Consider the following 25,088-nt stretch of genomic DNA (forward strand, 5'->3'; position numbering starts at 1 on the left):
TGGGAGATGGACAAAATAGGTGAAAGGGGAAAAAGTTAGTGGGAATGTTCAATATCTTGATCTGGGTGATGGTTACATGTGAAAGGAAAGGAGTGACACATAGCAGCAATTCACCGGAGAGTTCCGCTTTATTAGGGAAAGGTGCTGGGTTATATAGGAGGGGGCATGAATTGATTGAGGTGTCACTTCTACGGGGCTGGTGGCTGTTGGCTAGGTGCTGGGATTGGGAGGGGGGCGAGAGGTGATTGGGCTTCAGGTGGCGCCGGCGGGAACTGAGGACCCCGAAGAGAAGCCGGAAGTTTGCCATCTTACTGGTGGGGACCCTTCATTCCCCCCTTTCTCCTCTATGGGTTTGTGGACGTTGCTTTCTCTCTGGCTGCTTCCTGCTGAACAGGGGCGGAGTAGGGAGTGAGGGCTTGAGGATTGGGAGGAAAGGGTTGATAGGACTCCCCGCAGTAAGGACGAGTAGATGTGGACTTCTTCAGGTTTGGAAATCAATGAAGGTTCCCTGTAACCATAGGTTGGCCAAGAGGATATGGGTGTCAGGAGCCAGGCGTCTGCGGCTATTGTTTCCAGGAACAGTTTCCAGTGGAGAGAGGGGTCCATCTCAGCGTGTGGTGAGGAGGTCACGTGAGGGTGAGGGATCTTCTGTGGCCAGAAGCTGGTAGTTCCTGAATAAAAGCTGGTTGAAAGCTTAATTAGAGATTTTTCCTACTTGGGATTTGATGAACTTTATTATACAGGGTAAGAAGAGACAGGCGAGAAGAATGATTATTATGGGGCCTGCAATGGGCCAGAGCCAGGTGAGGAGGGGGTTTGTTAGTATTGACGAGAATGGGTTGGAATTGGAAGCAGAGTGGAGACTGGAGGCAAGGTCGGTGAGTTTGGTAATGTCAGTTTCTACAATGCCAGATTCGTTGATGTAATAGCAGCACTCTTCCCAGAGGAAGACGCAGGTGCCGCCCTTCTCGGCTGTAAGCAGATCTAGGGCCCGCCTGTTTTGAAGGGTGACTTTAGCTAGCAAAGTGACCTGTCTTTGGAGAGAGGCTAAAGAATCGGCAGTGGATGTCAGGGCTCCCTCAAGTTTGGCGTTGAGATCTCTAACTGCCTATAGAGAGTGACCCAAGGCTTCTCCCAAAAACCCTGCCCCAATGGCTGAGGTGATCAAAGAGCTACTGACTATGATGGGAAGGAAAGCAGCTCTTTTTGTGCGCGAGGGCAAGGGAGGTTGGAGCTCAAGGAATTCTGCCATGCTGTAAAGTGTTAACTGTGGGATTAGGGTGACGAGAATGCAGGGTGTATCGGAGTTGAGAGGCAGTGAGTTGAAAAGACTGCCATTACACTAAAAGAAGTGTCCCGGTTGCGTAAAAGTCTTAGAGCCGGAGGTAGGGGTGTAGATAGAGAGGCAATGAAGTGCGCAGGAGGGGGGTGGAGTTGGGCTTACACAGTGGTGGATGGTGAGATTATCTGCGTATTCTGGTTCCCATAGGGGTATGTCTGCCAGGGGGCAGAGGGGTTGTCTTTCTGCATGGAAGGAGTAGTTGGAAATATTAAGGGGCATGGCGGCCAGCAGTGGGCGCTGTAGTGATGCGCACAAGAAACAATTGGCGGTGTTGAGGGTGTGGTTGAGAAAGATGGTGGTGTCCTGAATGAGCTGTAATGAAGAGTAGGAGAAATGGGAAGAGGGGTGGGGATAAGAAGATGAAGAGGCACTATCAAGAGTTTGGATAATGACTTTTTCGGAATGTCTGCTATCTGATGCAACTTGAGAGATCTGGGAATGAGAGGGAACATACTTTCGAGAGATATGAAGGGTACTGTGGAGGGTCGAGGACCCCCCGTAGTAAACTGAGGCTGTGACTCTGGCAGCCCATCAAGAGTCCCAGGGATCTGGGATTGATAAGGAGAATGAGCCATTGGGATATTTCATGAAACGGTTGGAGGAGTAATACTGTGGGTACTGGAAGTTACCTATGTAGTGAATTGTGCAAGACTAGTAGGGACATCTCCTGTAGGTATCCGGCCATCGCCTGCAATAGGCTTGTTTTTGGTCATAGAGGAAGCAGAGGTAGGGAGAATAAGGGTAGCTGCTAGTGAACACTTCAGTGGAGGGAGGAAAGTGGAGGTATAAAGGCTCAGAGCAGCTTTTCAGAGGGCAGTCTGGTGTGGCAATGAGGGCAGTAACTTTTGTTTGATGCTGTGTGTAAGTCTGTCTGACTTTGAATTGCCATACAAAGGAGGCTGGGGTGGTGGGGAAGATAATAGGAATGAGGAAAAAAAGCGAGAGAGCAGTAAAGGAGGAAAAAGTCATGATTCGGGTATGGATGGCAAAGGGGGTGAACGGGATTTTGGAGGAAAGAGGACAGTAAGGTCAGGAGTCTGGAGGGAGGGAGAGTCTGTAAACTTTTGTAGGTTAAGAGATCTTTTAGGTGATGTGGGGACAGAATGGTAAGGGGCGCTCTGAATGTCAGTTTATGAGCTTCCTTCTGCAAGAGCTGTCTAGCGGCTAATGCCCGTAGGCAGGGGGCCCATCCCTGAACTGTGGGGTCTAATTGCTTGGAGATATAAGCTACTGGGGCAAAGCATATTGGCCTAGGACTCCTAGAGATTGACTGGACCTCTCATGAATGTATAATGAGAAGGGCTTCGACAAATCAGGAAGATGGAGAGCTGGGGCTTCTACAAGGGCTTGACGGAGCTTAATGAAGGAGTGTCGGGGTGAGGAGGATAATGGTTTTTTAGGGGGGCTCTTGCTGAGGTTGTATAGGGGTCTTGCCAACAGGGTACAGGGAGAAGTTAGGGATCTACGTTCTAAAATATCTAGCTAGACTTAGAAAGGGCCTAGAAAGGAAAGGATTTTTGTCTTGGTTTTGGGAATGGGCAGGTCAGAGAGGAGCCATTTTCTGTCTAAGGTAATGGACTTTCTTTGTTGAGATAGAAGGAATCTGAGGTAAGTGATAGGAGGGGAAGAGATTTGAGCTTTGACGGGGGATACTCGGTAACTTCTGGAAGCTAGAAGGTTAAGTAGGGAGGCAGTGTCAAGTTGAGACTGTTACCATGAGAGACTGCAGAGTAGAAGATTGTCTATGTATTATAAGGTGGACTTGGAGTGATCATGATGAAACTGTTTGAGGTCCTGAGCTAGGACCTGTCTAAAAATATGGGGACTATCTCGGAAGCTTTGTGGCAAAACTGACCAAGTGAGTTGTTTAGAATGTCTTGTGTATGTGTCCGTCCAGGTGAAGATGAAAATATCTTGGGAGCAGGGGTCTAGAGGGATAGAAAAATGGGTCTTTGAGATCTAGAACTGAGAAGTGGGATGCTGAGGCTGTATGGATTTGGAACTAAGGGATGGATAGAGACAATGGCTATGTTGATGAGGCGAAGGTCTTGGACAAGGTGGCAAGATCCGTTGGTTTTTTTAACAGCTAATATGGGGGTATGTCTTTGAGATCTAGGACTGAGAAGTGGGATGCTGAGGCTGTATGGATTTGGAACTAAGGGATGGATAGGGACAATGGCTATGTTGATGAGGCGAAGGTTTTGGACAAGGCGGCAAGATCCGTTGGTTTTTTTAACAGCTAATATGGGGGTATTAAATGGGGAGTGAGTGGGTCTGCTTGAATGATGGGTTGGAGGCTTATGAGGGCTGAAGTGGTTAGGGGGTATTGGGCCTGACAGATATACTGAGAGGGGTCACATAATTTGATAGAGGCAGGGGGACATAGGGCCACGGAGGGGCTTGTAATGTCCCAAACTTTGGGATTTACAGGGTGTATGAGGGCAGAACCAGAGCTTTCATTGGGTAGAGGGGGGTCGTCGGCTATGAGGGCCATCAGAAAGGGAGTACTGGGGGCTGTGGGAGTGGATATAGTTATGGAAATGTGGAGGAGGGAAAGGATGTCTCGTCTTAGTAAAGGGATGGGACACTGGGGCATAACCAGGAAGGAGTGGGAAAAAGGTATGGGATTGTCTTGGATTGTGCATAAAAGGGTGGGTGGGGGGTTTAATGGGAAAATCTGTTTACCTCCTACTCTGACTATAGGAGTAATGGCTGGTGTGGTAGGCCCCCGGTATTCTCACAAGACTGAGAAGGTGGCTCCTGTATCTAGGAGGAAGGAGATGGGGTGACCGTCTACTGTTAAAGTAACCCTGGGCTCCTGTTTGGTGATGGAAATGGTCGGGCGAGAAGCCCCCAGGCCCCATCAATCTTCTTCTGCCAGCCCCACTACGGCGGGCTTAGGATGGGGGTTGTTCGTCCAGCCTCCCCTTCGGGTGGTTGGGCAATCAGACCCCCAGTGGCCCTTTTTGTGGCATCTGGGGCATGGGGTGGTAGGAGATCTGGGGGAGGGGCACGCCCTTGACCAATGTCCCTCTTTTCTGCACTTGAAACAAGCTCTTGGGGGGGCTTGTTTGTAGAGGGGCGCCCAGGTTGTGGTTTTATCAGCTGGGCCAACATCTGGAAATTGGCCTGATCAGCCTTTTGTTTACGGCATTCTTTCTCCTCCTCCCACTTATGGAAGACTTTAAAGGCCACTGTTAGGATCTCAGTCTGTGGGGTAGCGGGGCCCTGTTCTAACTTTTGAGTTTAGCTTTAATGTCGGGGTAGCCTTGAGCTAGGAAGTATGTCATAAGGACATGTCTTCCTTCAGGTGTTTCTGGGTCCAGGCTGGTGTACTGTAATAGGGCTTGAGTGACTCTAAGAACTCAGAGGGGATTTCATCTCTTTTGAATTATGTCTTGGAGCTTTTGAAAATTGACTACTTTACAAGCTGCCCTTTTTCAGACCTGCTATTAAGCAGGAGGCAAAAATATCTCGAGAGCGGAGACTCATGGCGGTGTTATAATTTCAGTGTGAGTCTTGTTCGGGGACAGCAGTGGGGCCAGGGGGATAGGTGGGGTCAGTCCTGTGGGTTTCAGTAGCCTGCATTTGGGCGAAGTCCTAAACTCGTCTGCGCTCTTCAGGGAGGAGAGTATTGGCCAGGAGCATGAAAATGTCATGATGTGTGAGGCTGTAAGACTGGAGGGTCCATTGAAACTCCCTGATGTATGTCATGGGATCAGTGGAAAAGGAACTTAGGCGTTTCTCTAGTTGGGCTAAATCTCTTAAGGAGAAAGGGATGTGAACGCGCACGCTGCGTTTGGATCCTGCTACCTCCCGGAGGGGGGCGATAATTTTGGGAGGCTCTCGGGACTGAGTCTGAGGGGGACTGAAGGGTTCTGGCTCAGTCTGTGGGGGAGTGACGCGGTCTAGCCGTGCCTAGTCGAGCAGGTCCTGAAGTGCAGAAGGGGGGCAAAGAAAATAAAGAAAGATAGAATCGGACCTACATGTTGCCAGCTAGCAGCCCAGCTGCTTGCCTCTGCTGCTTTAGTTGGACTTGAACTCATGACTCTGAGGTTAAGAGTCCCATGCTCTACCGACTGAGCTACAGCAGGGTTCCAGTTAATTGCTTATGGAATGCGTTGTTTTCTATTCCTGCCACATCGGCAAGTGGGGGAAGGGCATAGCTAGAAGCATAGGCGGTGTTTCTACACATCTTCAAGGTCTCCCTATTTTCAGAGTGAGGAGTCTTGGCAAGATATGTTTTTGTGGACAGATAACTTCTAAGGACTGCACCGGTTGTTCTCTAGCTTGTGCTTTCCCATGCTGCGTTCAGACATGGGGGGAGGTGCTTTCCCATTCTCTCTACAAACATGTGAGAAGACAAAGGCGGTCCCTAACAGGGGAGAAACAGGTGATCAGGGCAAAGACGGAGGAGGCCCCTGGGACCTAGTTAAAGGGGGGCTGAAAGGCTCAGGCTTAATCTGCAGGGAATGAAGGTGGAGGAGGTGAGATGGGGGAGGAGATGGTTGGGGAAGGAAGGGAGAAGGGCTGTTGTAGGAGAAGAAGGGGAAGGGAGTGAACAGGAGGCTTCTGCAGAGGCAGCGGCTTGCAGGCTAGGAGAACTTGGGAGGGGGCGGGAAGAGGAGGAGGCAGAAAGCTTCGATATAGGGAATCTCCTTCCATTTTTTCAGGCGCTGGCAGTAGTTAAAAAGATCGCGAGTGATGTTAGGATCAAGAGTTCCCCCTGCGGGCCATTGGTTTTTATTGTCTAGGGGGTATGTCGGCCAATCTTGGGAGCAATATTTACGGAGAAGTTTTGGTTTTATATCAGGCATCAGGGAGAGGGTAGCCAGATGCTTAAGCAGGCATTCAAGAGGTGAACTTTCAGGGAGGGATGAGGAGGCTCCCATGGCTAAAGGACAGAGAAGGAGACAAACAGGGGAAGAGGAACGGAGATCCTCGGACTGGAAGCAGACCACAAGGAGACAAAGGGTGTCCCCGATGATCCTTGGTGGTCTGCAGAAACTCGTATACGAGTCGGAATTTCTTGGAAAGTGTGGGTCGTCACCCAGACTTCCCTAAGAAGGCAGAGTGCCGGAGTCTCGAGGTACCTAGCGCTAGGCGTTTTCGGCGGACGGAACAGAAGGAGGAGGGGGGGAAAAGGGAGCGTTCTCATCCACAAAGGAGTCACCTCGTTTATGGCTGTTGGAGGGGGGTGCCTGAGAGTCGGCGGCAGCCGTGAAGGCCTGAGGCGGGGATTTATGACTGTCAGAGGAGGGGCCTGAGCGTCCGCCGCAGCCGTAAAGGCTTGAGGCGGGGATTTATGGCTGTTTGAGGAGGGGCCTGAGGGTCCGCCGCAGCCGTGAAGGCCTGAGGCGGGGAGAGTTTCCTCCTCATCCCAGAGCGTCAGGGCCTTGCCGGACGATCATGGTCAATGGCACTGCGATAGCTCGGGGAAGAGTGGCCCACCCCGGGGAAATTTTGCTTAAAAACTTTCAGCACTGATGGAAGGGATGGTGAATGCGTTTGACTGTCGGAGGAGGGGCCTGAGCGTCTGCCGCAGCCGTAAAGGCTTGAGGCGGGGATTTATAGCTTTTGGAGGAGGGGCCTGAGGGTCAGCCGCAGCCGTGAAGGCCTGAGGCGGGGAGCGTTCCCTCCTCATCCCCGAGCGTCAGGGCCTTGCCGGACGATCACGGTCAATGGCACTGCGATAGCTCCGGGAAGAGTGGCCCACTCCGGGGGGAAAACTTACCTAAAGGCCAGAGAGGAGTGGTGAGTGTGATGAGCCAGCGCCGGAAAAAGAGGACGAGGGCAAGCTGCTGCTGGTGTCGGGGGAAGACGGGGCCCAGTTGGGGTGTCCCGTCTCCCGGGTTTCGGCACCAATGAAAGGAAAGGAGTGACACATAGCAGCAATTCACCGGAGAGTTCCGCTTTATTAGGGAAAGGTGCTGGGTTATATAGGAGGGGGCATGAATTGATTGAGGTGTCACTTCTACGGGGCTGGTGGCTGTTGGCTAGGTGCTGGGATTGGGAGGGGGGCGAGAGGTGATTGGGCTTCAGGTGGCGCCGGCGGGAACTGAGGACCCCGAAGAGAAGCCGGAAGTTTGCCATCTTACTGGTGGGGACCCTTCAACATGGATAGATACACATGCCAAAACTTAAAATTAATCGAGCCATACACTAAGATCAGTCCAAGTTATTATATGTACCTCAATTTAAAAAAACACATTTCAAAAAATAAAAGCATTTTCAATTGTAAAAATAAAAAGATGCCCTTTGGTCCTCTCACCCCAATGCTTTGTGAAGATTTTCAAATATATAGGAAATACATATTCATATGGTATAACAAAAAGGCATAAGGTACAGATGTCAAAATAAGTCACCCCTAAATACTTCAACCTGCTCTTCTAAGAATAAGGACATTTACTACAGAATCCCAATACAGTTAGAACACTGAAGAAAACAGTTCCCTGATATCATTTAATAGTCCATATTCCAATTTCTATGACTATCTCAGGAATGTCTTGCACAGCTAGGGATAGGGGGAAAGATTTGTTTTCTGAACTAGGATACTATCTGATAAGGAAAATATTCAACACAGCCATCAAGGTCAGCAAACCGCTTTTTTCCTCTAGTTGGCAAAGCACTCCCAGCTCCCTCCTCCCCTCCTCCAGGCTCCTCTTTTGCCCTACGCATGCCGAAATGCTACATATCAAAATAATATAAATTTTTCCACTTGCTTGTGCTCAGGGCTCAGACCTTGGGAGATTAGTCCCCTCTGAGCCCACAGGTGTAAAATAAACCTCAAAACTCCGAGACCTCTGAGTGCCGCTTGGTTCTTCCATCAGTGACCGAGTCCAGGTTTTCCAGTATTTTCTGTAACATATCTAGCTCATGTGTTGCTTTGCTTATTATGTTTAAGAAGCAATTTGAAATGTTACCTTGATAACTCTACACATGCTGATATTATGAAGAGACAAGTGTTCACAGGGTTTTTCATTGAGAGCAGATGCCTTAGGTAAGCACATCTCTGCAAACCAGGAGAGTTCAGGAGGAATGAATAGTCTTGACACAATGTTGAGACTATAACTGGAGCTGTATTAATTAAATAGTAATGTTTTTGCTTAATTCTGGAATACTACATAAACTTTATGGACTATATTGTAATCTCTGCTCAACTCAACTTCTAAAGCTTAATGGTTGGATTTTTTTCTAGACAATGAAGAAAAGCTGTTTAACAATTTATGTCAATCCAGGCAAAACCTTTAGCCTTCCCTGTTTCATAATTCAGGGCAAAATGACCCTTCACCCTCTGCATTTCACTCATGGTTTAATTTTAGATCCTGACCTGCTGAACTGGGCTTTATTTCTCCTTCCCCTTTGCCACCCCTAAGAAGTCAGGCACTCAGCACATAATGATAGCTGGTAAAAGACAAGACCCAAAATGGAGTTACTGAAACTAAGCCCTGTGATTTCATTAGTTTCAGTTCTACCAGAAATGGGAACTTAAACCAGTCAACCAGCACTAGTGAAGCAATCCACTTGATAGGTCTTTGCAGCAACCAATCCTTTTTTTGCTCATGTGACTTCCTCGTCCTGCCCCCTTCAGCCTAGGAGTGCCCTTCATTTCCTACAGCTCCTTGGGGCCCCTTTCTGTCTGTTAGATGGGATACAACCCCAATTCATTTGTCATTGAATAAAGTCAGTAAGATCTTTAACATTCACTCAGTAAAATTTTGTTTTTTAATATTAATTTTCAAATGTTAATTAATTCTGTGAAGAAGAGGGGCAAACATATACTGTTCCCTAAAAGAAGCTGATAGTCAACATAACATTTCTGGAGACTTGTACTAAAGATGATTTTAACACTTAACAAAATGTTAGGTGCTACTTAAATTACTTCTGGGAAACCACATACAAAACAGTTTTAGCATAATAGCTCTGATTTTTACTGTGAATTCTGTAATCAGTTCTGCCCCTACTTCTAGCTCCAGGCCTAAAGGCACAGAGCACTAGAGGACAACTTGACTAGTTACTACAGGACTTTAATTTAGTGCGTACTTACAGTGCCACCTGTGGAATTCAATGACTACTGTGTTCACCACCAGTAAAATCAGACTGTTTTCCTGATTAATAAGAATGTATGGATAACTTGGGCAACTGTATCTAATCAGTGCTCTGATGTTAATTCCTCTTTGACCTTCGAAAATGCCTGTCCCACCTTCCCACTCCTACTCTCGAAAATGACCAAGTCTGTCTGGTCACTTGCCGTTGTAACATTTGGTGTTTCTATACAGTTTTGAGGATGGTGGAATTAAGAAGACTGAGGGCTGATTAAAGGAGAGTTGGATTGTTCCGCCAAGCGTCAGCAAAATTTAACCTGGGGCCAAATCTGACCTGCCACCTAATTTTGCTTTATTGATTAAATCTGTTTTTCAGAATGTAAAGTCCTCAAAATCCATACTATAGTGATATTTTTCTCTTTTTTGTGTTGAGGTAGAAACCATAAAATTTACCATCTTAACCATTTTACATTAAGTATACAGTTCAGGAGTGTTAAGTATATTCATATTACTGAGAAACCAACTTTTTCATCTTGCCAATCTGAATCTATACCCATTAAACAGCACTCCCCTTTTTTCCCTGCCCCCAGGCCCTGGTAAACACCATTCTACTTTGTTTATGTGGATTTGATTATTTAAATGCCTTATATAAATGTAATCATCCAGTATCTATCTTTTTGTGACTGGCGTATTTCACTTAGAATAATGTCTCAAAGTTCATTCCTGTTGTAGCAGTAGCATATGCCTGGATTTCCTTTAAGGCTGGATGATATTCTATTACATGCATTTAGATTTTTTTATCCATTCATCCATCAATGGACATTTGGGTTGCTTACACCTCTGCTATTCTGAGTAGTGTTGCTATGAACATGGCTGTGCAAATATCTCTTTGAGATCCTGCTTTCAATTATTTTGCATATATACCCAGAAGAGAGATTGCTTGATCATATTGTAGTTCTATTCTTAATTTTGGGGGGAACCTCCATACTCTTTTTCCATACTGGCTGCATCATTTTACAATCCCACCAACAGTACACAAGGGTTCTAATCTCCCTAAATCCTGTTGAGATAGGGCAGAGAAATGGAACAAGAGTCATGCCACTGTAAAATCTACTTAGCCTGCAAAAAGGCTCAGCTTATTCTTTAACTTAACTATATGCTGTTCTTCCTCTTCTTCCAGCCCCTTAATCAATTAAGTAACTTTGTAACCAGGACAAGAGATAGACCTCCGAAGTGTACATGAACCCTTGTGGATAAAGAATACCAAGATCCAGATTAACAGTCACCTAAATAACCCTATTCTTAAGACAAAACTTCAAAGGAATTATGAATCACCTGTATACATCATGCCTTATGCTGACCCCTACCCAAAAGGCCCTATAAAACCCCAAACCCTCAACCATTAAGTGCCCCTCCCCTCTGAGGTCACTCGCACTCCCATGTGAGTGTGTATTGTCTTGTATCAAATGAACTTTCTTGTTGCATAAACTGATTGCACCGGTCTCTGAACTCTTTCCCATGATAAAGACAAGAACTCGCCAACCTCCACCCCTGGTGGTAAATGTCTTTGTCACTTTGCTATTTCATTTAGATTTCTAGTCTTAACACAATCTATTTCTCTCTCCCTGTTTTATTTCAGACCAGTAGGGAAGAGGAAGTTCTTAGAACATAGACTCACTCCTTCTGGTGCTCCGTGACTCCCCAAGTCTTGGGGTGGTAGTGGCTTAGTTCCCACGCCGTGCAGATTCAAGGGGACACTGGACACCAGGTGACCCTGGCTTCAGGAGTTGGCAAGGGATCTGCCCTATGCCGAGCAGGAGTTCAGTGAGTTCTTCTTTCCTCTCTCTGCTCTTCCTTGCACTCTGCTGCTTGCACAGCTACGGCCATTCACTACTACTCTTGCTTTAATTCCTTCCTTACCTACACTTGTTTGACCTGTTTGAGAATTCTTTCTCAATCAGAGTCAAGAATCCTCCCCTGTCCAGGTTGAAGTTTCACCTAGTGCTCAAGGAGAGACCTCCCCACACAGCTGCCAGACAACACTGTCAAAGCAGTTTTGTTTTGGGTTTTTTGTTTTGGGTTTTTTGGGGTTTTTTTTGATAGTAGCTATCAAAATGGATGGGAGGTGATATTTCACTGTGGTTTGATTTGCATTTCTCTGGTAATTATAGCGATGTTGAATATCTTTTCCTATACTTGTTGACCATTTGTAAATCATCTTTGGAGAAACTTCTACTCAAGTCCTTTAAATTGGGTTATTTGATTTTTTTTTGTGTTGAGTTGTAGGATTCTTTATATAACCTGGATTATTAACCTCTTATCAGATATATGATTTGCATAATTTTCTTTTATTCCCTTTCACTCTGTTGTGTCCTTGAGGCCCAGAAGTTTTAAGTTTGATATAATTCTACTTGAATATTCTTGCTTTTGTTGCCATAACCAAGTAATCACTGTCAAGTTCAATGTCGTGAAGCTTTCTCTCTGTTTCCTTCTAATAGTTTTATAGTTTTGGGTTGCCAGCTGTTTTTGAATGGCCTGAGAGCTAAGAATGGCTTTTACCATTTAACATGGTTGTGGGAAAAGGGGAAAATATTTTTGACACATGAGAATTATATAAAATTCAAATTTCAGTGTCCATAAAGTTTTGACACACAGCCATATTCATTTACACATTGTCACACAGCTTTGCACTACAGGGGCAGAGCTGAGTAGTTGCGACAGACATACAACCCACAAAGCCTGAAATATTTACTCTCTGACCCTTTACCAAAAAAGTTTGCTGACCTCTGGGTTAGGCTACTGTATGCCCTAGACTTTTAGTATTTGAGATGGGCCAGAAAAGGTAGAGTCAAGGACTCAAGGACAAGAAGTGTGTTCTATATTTGAGAAAAAGTTATCCAGATCTTCTCTTCTTTTTAAAAGCAGAGTTCATAGCCAAGGGAAATTTTTTGAGTCAGATGTTACCTTACAGCAAGGGCTACCAAAATAGGTACCCCATCTCAGCAGGCATGCAAGAAAAAAGAATTTGTTTTTTAGACCTCAACATTTACCTTCTGAATTTGAGCTTCATAATGAATACATATATATCAGTATAGTAGCACATTATAAAATTTATAAATAAATATGGGATATTTGTATGGCATCCACAAAAAAAATTGGAAACCACTATAGATCTCCAAATTAGAGGGCAATGTTAGTAACTGGAGGAGGCAGCTGATCCAAGGGAATAACTAAAAATTAAGCCCCTTTGCTTCTTAAGAATAATTTTACAGACTACAGTTGTGAGCATATTTTGAATTTCATCTAGTATTTATCAGACTAGAAAACAGACACTAGCCAGGCATGGTATTTTCAGTTTTGTGGAAAGTAATATTTCTCTGATAATTTTCCATTTTATTTTTTTAATCTCAGACTCAGGTCAAAATGTAAAAATGTAATCTCCAAATAAACTCAGTATGTAACGCTGATTGTTTGATGGTTTTAAAAATGGGAATTCTAGCTTCTGAGCAATTGTGTTTTCTTTTCTTTTTTTTTAATTATCAGATGAACATCACAGTGGTTCAACAATCCCCTTCCCCCTGCCCCCATGCAGCCCCTCCCTCTTAGTAACCACTAGTCACTTCTCAGTGTCTATGAGTCTAATGCTATTTTGTTCCTTCTGTTTTGCTTTGTTTTTATATTCCACAAATAAGTGAAATCATATAATATTTATCTTTCTCTGCCTGGCTTATTTCACTGACATAAAACCCTCTATATCCACCCAGGTTGTTGCAAATAGCAGGATTTCTGTCGCGTGCCCTGTCCTCGCCGGCAAGAACAGCATGCAACAACAGCAGGATTCTTCTGCAGAAAGCTTTATTCTTCAGCTCTTTGTGAAACAAATGAGTTGGGCAGGACCCAGAGGGGAAGGAGAGGCTTGCTTATATAGTTCTCATGCTCTGACCTGGTTGGTGCGGCTCCATATGCCTTATTAGCATAACCATTTGGTGGGTCTCATTGGTCCTTATGCCAAGGCGCAATTAGCATGTAGTTTAGTGGTGTGGGATGATTTGTCATTAGGAAGTTCGGGGCCTTCCGGCTGCCCTGCATTGGGCGCTATTTTCTGAGCGCGGCTGCCAACATCTCCCCCTTTTTTGTCTAACAGAAGCTCAAGGCGGAACTTGCCAGCAGAGGCGGAGACAGAGGCCTGACCTCCATCATACTTCCTGATGCCCCCTTTTTGGAGAGGGGTTCTGGGCATCTACCCCTATGCAGTCAGGCATGCCTCTCAGAGGGGTCCAAGACCTCTTGCAGTGCTTTGCCTCGCATCCTCTGGCTGGCGTTGGGACCGCTTGGTACAAAGGGTTTGGACCCTTTTTCTCAACCCTCTTGCACCATGAGCTTCTTAAAGAAAGCTGTGATTAAGCATTGAGGTACTCGGGCCTGGTGCAGTGCCACATGGGCTCAGGGTGCAAGAGCTACCTCAAGCTAAAGCCGAGCTTCCTTCTTAAGCATGTTGAGCCACACTTGGGGAGAGGCGCCAACGTCTATCGCCATTAGGGCTTGAGCAAGGATCACCTTGTCCTGCTTATGTTGGTTGCGGAGTCTGCATAACAACCAGAGTAAGAGCATGAGACCTCCAAGCAGGAACACACCCATCCCAGCCATGCCCGCCCACTCCTTGACGTGGGAGAGAGCTCTGAGGAACCAGGAAGAGAGTCCTTCCGCTACGGAGATATCTAGACGGGTGGAGTTGATGTGGATAATTTCTCGCCGCAGCTCTTCTAGTGTCCCATCGAAGTCTTGGGACCAGTTTCCTGAAAGATACTGGGACAGGCCTCGTGACAGATTAGTGAAAGCATTTAATACTTCTGTTAGTGATCCTGGCTTGTTTGTGGCTCTGTAATATGGCTGCAGCTAGGCCCGCGTTGGTGAGTGGCCCTCCTATTTCTCTACAGGCTTTCAACTAGGCGTGTATCCCTTTTTGTTTCCAGGGTGTTATCGCCTGTCTGCATTCCTTGGTACATTGTTCAAATACTAATTGCTCCACTAGGGGCATTGCTTGTTCCTGATCTCCAAATATTCTGCCTGCGGCCTCCATCATACGAGCGACAAAGTCAGAAAATGGCTCGCTCAGCCCCTGAATAATTTTTGTCAAATTGCCTGATACTTCTCCTTTGTTGGTGAGGGCTTTCCATGCCTTGGCGGCGCACGTGTTTATTTGTGCGTATACCTGTAAGGGGAAGGCGGTCTGGTTGGCTACCCACTGTCCTTGGCCCGTCAGCATATCATATGACCATGCAGGCTGTCCTTCGGCCGCGTTTGCGCGTGCCTGGGTCATACTGATATCATGCCACAATGCCTTCCATTCTATGTATTGCCCCATACTAGAAAGGCATGCCTTAGTTACATATTGCCAGTCTGCGGGTGTCATGGCTGTCTCTGTTAATCTCTCAACTTGTGCTATGGTATAGTTGGCACTGACCCCATACGCTCGAACGGATTCCGCTAAGTCTTTAACTTGTTTATGACTCAGGGGTTGGTGAGAGCGTACACCGTTATCCTCAAATACAGGAAACATTTGTCTAATTGCCTGAAGAGTATCTGGGTGGCAAAAGGAGAGTGCGCCACTCACGTAAGGTGGCGGGGCAAAGGGCGTCGGGGGACACCCTGCTTTCATTTTTTCCTTGGTCCGCTTTTCAACTTTGCTGGTTCCCTTACTTCTACACTCTGCGGTTTTATTTTCTTCCCCTTCCTCTGCGGACGTTAATTCCTCCTCAGATTCCCTATTGGAGAGTTGGAGGTCCCTCAACTCTTTCCAGGGGTATTTACTATTTTCTCCAAGGCGATCGTCACTCGCTTCTCGGGGCTCTTTCGCTTTTGCCCTAGGCGGGCTTTCTCCCTCACTCTGAGGTTTCTTTACCTTCGTTTTCGTGGCCTTTTTTCGGCCGCGCGCGCTCTCTGTTTCCCGTTCCGTTTCTGACATGCTCTCTTGGATATCTGTCAATGCTCTCTGACCTTCTTTTATTACCTTTTCACATCTCTCATCTTGCAGACAAGCTCTAATCAGTTTCCAGAGGGGCCTGGTGCCTCCCCTCAGGCTACCCTCCTCCTCCTCTCTATCAAGATCTTTCCCCAGTTTGTCCCAGCTCGGGATTGAGAGGGACCCTGAACAAATGAACCAGGGGGCCACACGGTCTATCTCCTTCACAAAAGATCCTAAGACTTTGCTGGAGACCTTCAAGTTTCGCTCTTTGAGAGCTGTCTGCAGCGCCGTGACTAATGACGGTGCATTCCCCATGGTGCCTCCTTATTTACAGAGAACCATCAACCATCATCCTAAAAAGCAGGGGCCTCTTGGAACTTACCCCTCCGGGCTTTCTTCTCACCTGCAGTTCTGAATCCTCTCCAGATGTCTGAAGGGTCCTCCCTGTGCCGGTGATGTTCTGGTTCCCGGGATTCGGCACCACTTGTCGCGTGCCCTGTCCTCGCCGGCAAGAACAGCATGCAACAACAGCAGGATTCTTCTGCAGAAAGCTTTATTCTTCAGCTCTTTGTGAAACAAATGAGTTGGGCAGGACCCAGAGGGGAAGGAGAGGCTTGCTTATATAGTTCTCATGCTCTGACCTGGTTGGTGCGGCTCCATATGCCTTATTAGCATAACCATTTGGTGGGTCTCATTGGTCCTTATGCCAAGGCGCAATTAGCATGTAGTTTAGTGGTGTGGGATGATTTGTCATTAGGAAGTTCGGGGCCTTCCGGCTGCCCTGCATTGGGCGCTATTTTCTGAGCGCGGCTGCCAACATCTCCCCCTTTTTTGTCTAACAGAAGCTCAAGGCGGAACTTGCCAGCAGAGGCGGAGACAGAGGCCTGACCTCCATCATACTTCCTGATGCCCCCTTTTTGGAGAGGGGTTCTGGGCATCTACCCCTATGCAGTCAGGCATGCCTCTCAGAGGGGTCCAAGACCTCTTGCAGTGCTTTGCCTCGCATCCTCTGGCTGGCGTTGGGACCGCTTGGTACAAAGGGTTTGGACCCTTTTTCTCAACCCTCTTGCACCATGAGCTTCTTAAAGAAAGCTGTGATTAAGCATTGAGGTACTCGGGCCTGGTGCAGTGCCACATGGGCTCAGGGTGCAAGAGCTACCTCAAGCTAAAGCCGAGCTTCCTTCTTAAGCATGTTGAGCCACACTTGGGGAGAGGCGCCAACGTCTATCGCCATTAGGGCTTGAGCAAGGATCACCTTGTCCTGCTTATGTTGGTTGCGGAGTCTGCATAACAACCAGAGTAAGAGCATGAGACCTCCAAGCAGGAACACACCCATCCCAGCCATGCCCGCCCACTCCTTGATGTGGGAGAGAGCTCTGAGGAACCAGGAAGAGAGTCCTTCCGCTACGGAGATATCTAGACGGGTGGAGTTGATGTGGATAATTTCTCGCCGCAGCTCTTCTAGTGTCCCATCGAAGTCTTGGGACCAGTTTCCTGAAAGATACTGGGACAGGCCTCGTGACAGATCAGTGAAAGCATTTAATACTTCTGTTAGTGATCCTGGCTTGTTTGTGGCTCTGTAATATGGCTGCAGCTAGGCCCGCGTTGGTGAGTGGCCCTCCTATTTCTCTACAGGCTTTCAACTAGGCGTGTATCCCTTTTTGTTTCCAGGGTGTTATCGCCTGTCTGCATTCCTTGGTACATTGTTCAAATACTAATTGCTCCACTAGGGGCATTGCTTGTTCCTGATCTCCAAATATTCTGCCTGCGGCCTCCATCATACGAGCGACAAAGTCAGAAAATGGCTCGCTCAGCCCCTGAATAATTTTTGTCAAATTGCCTGATACTTCTCCTTTGTTGGTGAGGGCTTTCCATGCCTTGGCGGCGCACGTGTTTATTTGTGCGTATACCTGTAAGGGGAAGGCGGTCTGGTTGGCTACCCACTGTCCTTGGCCCGTCAGCATATCATATGACCATGCAGGCTGTCCTTCGGCTGCGTTTGCGCGTGCCTGGGTCATACTGATATCATGCCACAATGCCTTCCATTCTATGTATTGCCCCATACTAGAAAGGCATGCCTTAGTTACATATTGCCAGTCTGCGGGTGTCATGGCTGTCTCTGTTAATCTCTCAACTTGTGCTATGGTATAGTTGGCACTGACCCCATACGCTCGAACGGATTCCGCTAAGTCTTTAACTTGTTTATGACTCAGGGGTTGGTGAGAGCGTACACCGTTATCCTCAAATACAGGAAACATTTGTCTAATTGCCTGAAGAGTATCTGGGTGGCAAAAGGAGAGTGCGCCACTCACGTAAGGTGGCGGGGCAAAGGGCGTCGGGGGACACCCTGCTTTCATTTTTTCCTTGGTCCGCTTTTCAACTTTGCTGGTTCCCTTACTTCTACACTCTGCGGTTTTATTTTCTTCCCCTTCCTCTGCGGACGTTAATTCCTCCTCAGATTCCCTATTGGAGAGTTGGAGGTCCCTCAACTCTTTCCAGGGGTATTTACTATTTTCTCCAAGGCGATCGTCACTCGCTTCTCGGGGCTCTTTCGCTTTTGCCCTAGGCGGGCTTTCTCCCTCACTCTGAGGTTTCTTTACCTTCGTTTTCGTGGCCTTTTTTCGGCCGCGCGCGCTCTCTGTTTCCCGTTCCGTTTCTGACATGCTCTCTTGGATATCTGTCAATGCTCTCTGACCTTCTTTTATTACCTTTTCACATCTCTCATCTTGCAGACAAGCTCTAATCAGTTTCCAGAGGGGCCTGGTGCCTCCCCTCAGGCTACCCTCCTCCTCCTCTCTATCAAGATCTTTCCCCAGTTTGTCCCAGCTCGGGATTGAGAGGGACCCTGAACAAATGAACCAGGGGGCCACACGGTCTATCTCCTTCACAAAAGATCCTAAGACTTTGCTGGAGACCTTCAAGTTTCGCTCTTTGAGAGCTGTCTGCAGCGCCGTGACTAATGACGGTGCATTCCCCATGGTGCCTCCTTATTTACAGAGAACCATCAACCATCATCCTAAAAAGCAGGGGCCTCTTGGAACTTACCCCTCCGGGCTTTCTTCTCACCTGCAGTTCTGAATCCTCTCCAGATGTCTGAAGGGTCCTCCCTGTGCCGGTGATGTTCTGGTTCCCGGGATTCGGCACCACTTGTCGCGTGCCCTGTCCTCGCCGGCAAGAACAGCATGCAACAACAGCAGGATTCTTCTGCAGAAAGCTTTATTCTTCAGCTCTTTGTGAAACAAATGAGTTGGGCAGGACCCAGAGGGGAAGGAGAGGCTTGCTTATATAGTTCTCATGCTCTGACCTGGTTGGTGCGGCTCCATATGCCTTATTAGCATAACCATTTGGTGGGTCTCATTGGTCCTTATGCCAAGGCGCAATTAGCATGTAGTTTAGTGGTGTGGGATGATTTGTCATTAGGAAGTTCGGGGCCTTCCGGCTGCCCTGCATTGGGCGCTATTTTCTGAGCGCGGCTGCCAACAGATTTCTTTTCTTTTTATGGCTGAATAATATTCTACTGTGTATATGTACCACATCTTCTTTATCCATTCATCTATTGATGGACACTTAGGCTGCTTCCATATCTTGGCTATTGCAAACAGTGTAGATATGAACATAGGGGTGCAGATAGCTTTCTCCATCAGGGATTTTGCTTTCGTTGGGTAAATTCCTAGGAGTGGAATTCCCAGGTCAAATGGTATTTCTATTTTTAGTTTTTTGAGGAAACTCCATACTGCTTTGCACAGTGGTTACACCAATTGACATTTCCACCAGCAGTGTAGGAGAGTTCCCCTTTCTCTGCATCCTTGCCAGCATTTGTTGTTTCTTGTCTTTTACGTAGCAACCATTCTAACTGGTATAAGGTGATATCTCATTGTGGTTTTAATTTACATTTCTCTGATGATTAGTGATGTGGAGCATCTTTTCATATGCTTGTTGGCCATTTGTATTTCTTCTTGGAGAAGTGTCTTTCCAGATCCTCCACCCATTTTTTGATCGACTTATTTGTTTTTTGGTTGTTGAGGCGTGTGAGTTCTTTATATATTTTGGATGTTAACCCCTTGTCGGATTTGTCATTTACAAACATATTCTCCCATACTGTAGGATGCCTTTTTGTTCTGTTGATGGTGTTCTTTGCTGTACTGAAGATTTTTAGCTTGATATAGTCCCATTTGTTCATTTTTTATTTTGTTTACCTTTCCCAAGGTATGTGTTCAGGAAAAAGTTGCTCATGTTTATATTCAGGAAGTTTTTGCCTATGTTTTCCTCTAAGAGTTTTATGGTTTCATGACTTAAATTCTGGTCTTTGATCCATTTCCAGTTTACTTTTGTGTATGGAGGTAGACAGTAATCTAATTTCATTCTCTTGCAATTAGCTGTCCAGTTTTGCCAGCACCAGTTGTTGAAGAGGCTGTCATTTCCCCATTGTATATTCATGGCTCCTTTATCATATATTAATTGATCATATATGCATAGGTCTATATCTGGGCTCTCTATTCTGTTCCATTGATCTATGGGTCTGTTCTTATGCCATTACCAAATTGTTTTGATTACTGTAGCTTTGTAGTAGAACTTGAAGTCAGGGAGCATAGTCTCCCCAGCTTTGTTCTTTCTCAGGATTGCTTTGGCTATTCGAGGTCTGTTGTGGTTTCAAATGAATTTTAGAACTATTTGTTCTAGTTCATTGAATAATGCTGTTAGTATTTTGATAGGGATTGCATTGAATCTGTAAATTGCTTTGGGCAGGATGGCCAGTTTGACAATATTAATTCTTCCTATCCATGAGCATGGGATAGATTTCCATTTATTGGTATGTTCTTTAATTTCTCTCATGAATGTCTTGTAGTTTTCAGAGTCTTTCACCTCCTTAGTTAGGTTTATTCCCAGGTATTTTATTCTTTTTGCTGCAATTATAAGTGGAGTTGTTTTCCTGGTTTCTCTTTCTGCTGGTTCATCATTAGAATATAGGAATGCAGCAGATTTCTGTGTATTAATTTTATACCCTGCAACTTTGTAGAAGCCATTATTAGTTCTAGTAGTTTTTTGGTGGATTCTTTAGGGTTTTCTATGTATAATATCATGTCATCTGCAAATAGTGAGAGCTTAGCTTCTTTCTTACCAGTTAGGATGCCTTTTATCTTTTCGTGTTGTCTGATTGCTATGGCTAGTACCTCCTGTTGAATAAAAGCTGAGCAATTGTGTTTTGTATGTGGATTAATAGCTGGAAAAATACAGGGGAGAGCCTTAAGAGAGGAGGTGGCATTAGTCAGCCATTATTACTATCTGTTCCACCTGGAAAATTCTGTCTCCAAGAGCAGCACAGAGATAGTACAAGTTAGCATGCTGCTCTTAACCATGAAACTTTAGGTGTATCTAAAAAAAAGTGAAAGAAACTAAAGTAACCCATATGTATTTTGTGATTAAGAAGAATTAGTAGACTTCAGATGGTTTTTTTTGAGTGTTTATTCTTCATTTCACTTTTAAAACATAGCTAGCATTGAATATAGACTTCAGTTTTTAATCCTTACACTACTTAAATTGTCAGGATAAATTCCATTGATAAATTAACCAGGAGAATTGAGAAAACCCACTGTAGTTTTCTCCAGTGAGAGGCTCCCTCCCACACCTCAGGGATTCAGATCTGATTGGAATGATGTCTTCGTGGGGCCATACTGATTACGGGGGCAAAAAAATCACTCATTCTTTTGTTCTTAGGGGGTTTTTTTTGCTAACATTCTTTTTAGTTCCCATGCAGCTAAACTGCATGGTTACAATAAAAGACTGGTATTTAGAATAAAGGATCAGATATTTTCCAAAACCCCAAACATCAAAACTATTCATGTTAAAGGCATTAAATCTTATTTACCCTCTTCACTCCAGCTAACATTTAGCCCTTAATACCTATCTTATTTAAAGGTTTGAGTGCCTAAAAGATCAGTGACCTAATGATTTGTGGGATTAACTGAACTTTTTATATTCAGTTTACTGCCCAAAGAAACTTGACTTGATTTCTCCCCATTACGATGCTTTGCTTGGGCTGCTTTGTGCCAGGGAGCATACCTCTCACTTATGCACTGTTGTTCACAGCAGTGAGTATAGGTCGGGCCAGGCCTGCCACTAACATACACAGAGCCCTAATTAACACAGGGATATTACCTAGGCACACATCCTACATGTCTAATTTTTAAGAGTTATAAATCAGGCTGACAAACTGTTAAGTAGCTGGTATTCAATCCTCCTACCTTGATAAAATATGCCTTCATAAGACTGAGGAAGCCCAGTCCTTTAAGTTCTCAGCCTCCTCAGCGTTCTCCACCAGACCCTGCAGGTCATGCAGGAGAGCTGGCTGCTGGTCAAGACTTTGCTCTGTGTTCTGACAGCCTGGAGTTTACCCATGTGCTAGTTCCCATGTCCAAGTTCCATGCAGCAAAGAGCCACCACTCAGCCACCCCTGGATGCACTCGGCCTCCTGACCTCAGGAAGGTGGACAAGGGGAAGAGGTTGGTACAGGCCCTGGAAGCAGGCTTGGGACCATTCTGGCCAGACTCTAAATTCCTGGGCATCTGGAGGTGGCTGGGGGGAAGACTGGGTTCCAAGTAGACATGTCCCTGTGGCATACTGGGGAAAGCTGCTGCAAAGGAGGCCAGAGCAGGCTCTTGTTTCAGGCCCTGAAACAGGGGCCCCTCTTACATGGGGCTGAGGGTAGTTCTGCTCTGCATTGTCAGCATGTCCTGAATTGCACAGGCAGCCAATTCAGAATCAGAAACTGTGAACCTCCTGCATCTGTACATCAAAAAAGTTCACTTCCAGCGGTCAGCCAGTCACATGGCTCTGCTGTCAGTGATTCAGTGGACAAAAGCTTCAAAAGGAATCCTCTACCCTTTCAAAATTTCCAAATACATTCTAGTACAATGTTAATTCAGTTTGGATGGCACTTACTATAGGCAGAGGGGGAAAAGACAATGGCCTTCTGCCCCTCAAAGATCAGACCAAACCCCTCAAGTACCTAATTCTCCATAGACTAACTAATGAGGATTACTTGTCCCAGACCTTCCCATTTACCCCTCAGCCCCAAGTCCACAGCCACAAACAGCAACGTGTTGTCCACATGCTTCCTATTCAGGAATAAAGAACACTGCTCTCTGGGATAAGCTGAAGAATCCTTCCTTTCTCCCTTAAAATATCCACCTCCTAATCCTAATTACAAAATCTGTGAATATCACCTCATATGGCAAAGGAGACTTTACACATGTGATTAAATTAAAGGTCATAAAATGAGATGAGCCTGAATTAGTCAGGCGGGGCCTAAATGTAATCACAGGTGTCCTTATAAGAGGGAAGCAAGAAGGTCAAAGAGTTGAGAAGGCAATGTGACAACAGCAGCAGAGATTGGAGTGATGTAGCCACAGCCAAGGAATGTGAGCAGCTTCTAGAAAGAACAGGCCTGCCGACACCTTGTCTTTAGCCCAGTGAAACTGACTTCAGCTTTTGGCCTCCAGAACTGTAGGAAAATAAATTTATATAAATCACCAAGTTTATGGCGATTTGTTATAACAGCAATGGAAAACTAATACACTCTTCCTTAAGTAGTCTTTGGAGTCTTATAACAATATATATAAAATATTTGTCAAGTTAGCACAGAGATCTAACACCATACTATAATTTCTAGGTTGAGCTCTAACAGACCCAGCTTCTGGGCTTTATAAGACCAATCGTCCCAACTGGTGCTGGAAGTCATGGCTGAGGCTTCAGAAAAGGATAAAACCAAGTGTTAAGAGATTGCTTCTGTTCCAGTCGTGAATAAGCTATTAACTGCCTTGAGCCTTTCGGAGGTTAAACTACAGGATCACCAAGACCCTTCCAATTGTAAAATTCAGAGCTGGAACAAAGCCAGTTCTACCTCTGAGCTTCATTTTCACCATCCTGCCATCATGATCCCTCTCCAGGCTGTCATTCCAGGCTCCCTCTTTCCACCATGTGGTCTACACGTTAACCACACCCATATCTGAGCTGGTGCATGCAATGATGCTTTCTGCCTGGAATTTTGTCCCTGCCTTTGACTCCTGAGCACTCCCTCAACACTCAAATCAAGAATCGCCAGCTTGAGAAGCTCTCCCACCTTCCCAAAGCAGAATGGTTATTTCTGCCTTGGTGCTTTTAGAGAACCATTAAAACAGTTACCAAATCACAGTGTGACTATTTCCATTTTTGTTCCTCAAAGCAGAATGTGCATTAGTCATATGCAGATACTCTGATCCATATTTATACTTCTAACACCTACTTCTGAGTTTGGTACACAGCAGACACTCACATTATGTCTATAAACTGAATAAATAGATGAATGGTTATTCCCTGAATTCTGGAGAGCCTGCTTGGGGCTGGATGGGAAGTGGGGAAGGATGGAGATGAAGTACAGGAGGAAAGGAAATTCATGTTTCACCAAGACATCCAGAGCCCTGGAGAAAAGGAGGAGGTTGATTTATGTGATAATTTAATTCAAGGCTATCCTCAGATACTCATTGTACATGCAATTTAGCACCTCTGTTGACCTTGCTTCAAAGTCATCTTCTAAGTGGAGTTAACAGTATGAACTACCTCACACAGCAATCTGCTGATTAGAAGCTCTTAACTGGGGCGGATGGCAGACAGCCACACACGATTTGTCCGCTGTGCATCCTTGCATGCCTCTAGGCAGAAGCTACAACTGTACAATTTTATGATTCCCAGTTAACAACTCTGTCCTTACAGAGCATTCTGAGTAACAACTCAAAAGTGTCCACAGTTTTCCCTCTGAGGCATTAAAAAACACCCTCTCCCGACCCCTTGAGTGCTCCATATCTGTCTTCCATTTTCTTGATACAAAGTACAAAAGACAAAGTACAAAGGACAAACCTACTCTGAAATTCTCCCTTAAGTGGAAATGAGGATATCATTTCCACATGCCTAGAAAACCTATGAAATCACACCTCTCATAATATGTAGACTTAATTTACAATGTATTTTCGACCATGCATCCCTCTTTATGATGTGTTCCTTCTCTGTTTTATACTATACACTGATGTTGATTTAGATTTTTGTATTTGCAATGCAGTTCTTTTTTTTTCAAGGTACCACTTATTTACATTTTCCATGTGCGGTTACTAAGTGCTTTACAAATCTCATTGTGTCCTCATACCAAACTCAAGCAGTAGGTATTATAATATGCTTTTTACAGAGGATAAAGCTGAGAGTTAGAGAAGGTAATTAACTTTTCTGAGGGCACAAAGTGAGTACGATATGAAAGTAAGGCTCAGGCTCGTGTCTGGGGGATGGAGAGATTCAATAATTAGACTATCCTCTTACTTGCTTTTCACAGTGCTGAATGGCATCCAGCAATGAACAAAAGCCTGCATGGGAAAATGAAAAAATGTAATCACTTCTAGAAGTTTCTAGTTTCCATTGTGGAAAAGCAAGGCACCGGGGTCAGGTAACATAGTCCCTGTCTAAGTGGGTGGAGTTACATGCCACCTGTGCTCCATTTCCCTAGCATTAAGGGCTGATGGCTAACCCTCCTCTAAGACAAACTATTCTGTTTCACTCTGGAAGTTAGAGCAAAACTAGAGCCCTAAGGACTCTCCACATGCATGCAGGCCAAAACGAAATGTAGGTTTATCATGTATGTGCAAACGTACATTGAGGGTGACTTTAGGGGAAATTATGATGCTTTGTGGAAATTCAGATTAAACCTATAACCTCT

At 45.6% G+C, this 25,088-nt stretch overlaps 2 long non-coding RNA genes across 4 annotated transcripts in view; one reads left to right on the top strand and one right to left on the bottom strand.

Annotated features, from left to right (window-relative positions):
- Window positions 1-105: 105 nt before the first annotated feature.
- On the bottom strand, window positions 106-7,247 carry LOC140849935 (uncharacterized). The gene is made up of 2 exons (XR_012132365.1): window positions 7,077-7,247; window positions 106-682 (listed from the first exon to the last, which is right to left on the bottom strand). It is a non-coding gene; the product is annotated as an uncharacterized lncRNA (long non-coding RNA).
- Window positions 1,705-25,088, top strand: part of LOC108406096 (uncharacterized) — a 35,612-nt gene continuing 12,228 nt past the window's right edge. The window contains exons 1-2 of one of the 3 annotated variants that reach the window (XR_001855357.3): window positions 11,071-11,211; window positions 21,733-21,852. This is a non-coding gene — a long non-coding RNA (uncharacterized lncRNA). Of the gene's footprint in view, window positions 7,097-11,070; window positions 11,212-21,732; window positions 21,853-25,088 lie in introns of those variants that run through there. The other 2 variants (XR_012132364.1, XR_005059856.2) reach the window with 2 other exon arrangements.

The sequence above is a fragment of the Manis javanica genome, chromosome 6 (genome assembly GCF_040802235.1).
Source record: "Manis javanica isolate MJ-LG chromosome 6, MJ_LKY, whole genome shotgun sequence".
Lineage (NCBI taxonomy): Eukaryota > Metazoa > Chordata > Mammalia > Pholidota > Manidae > Manis > Manis javanica.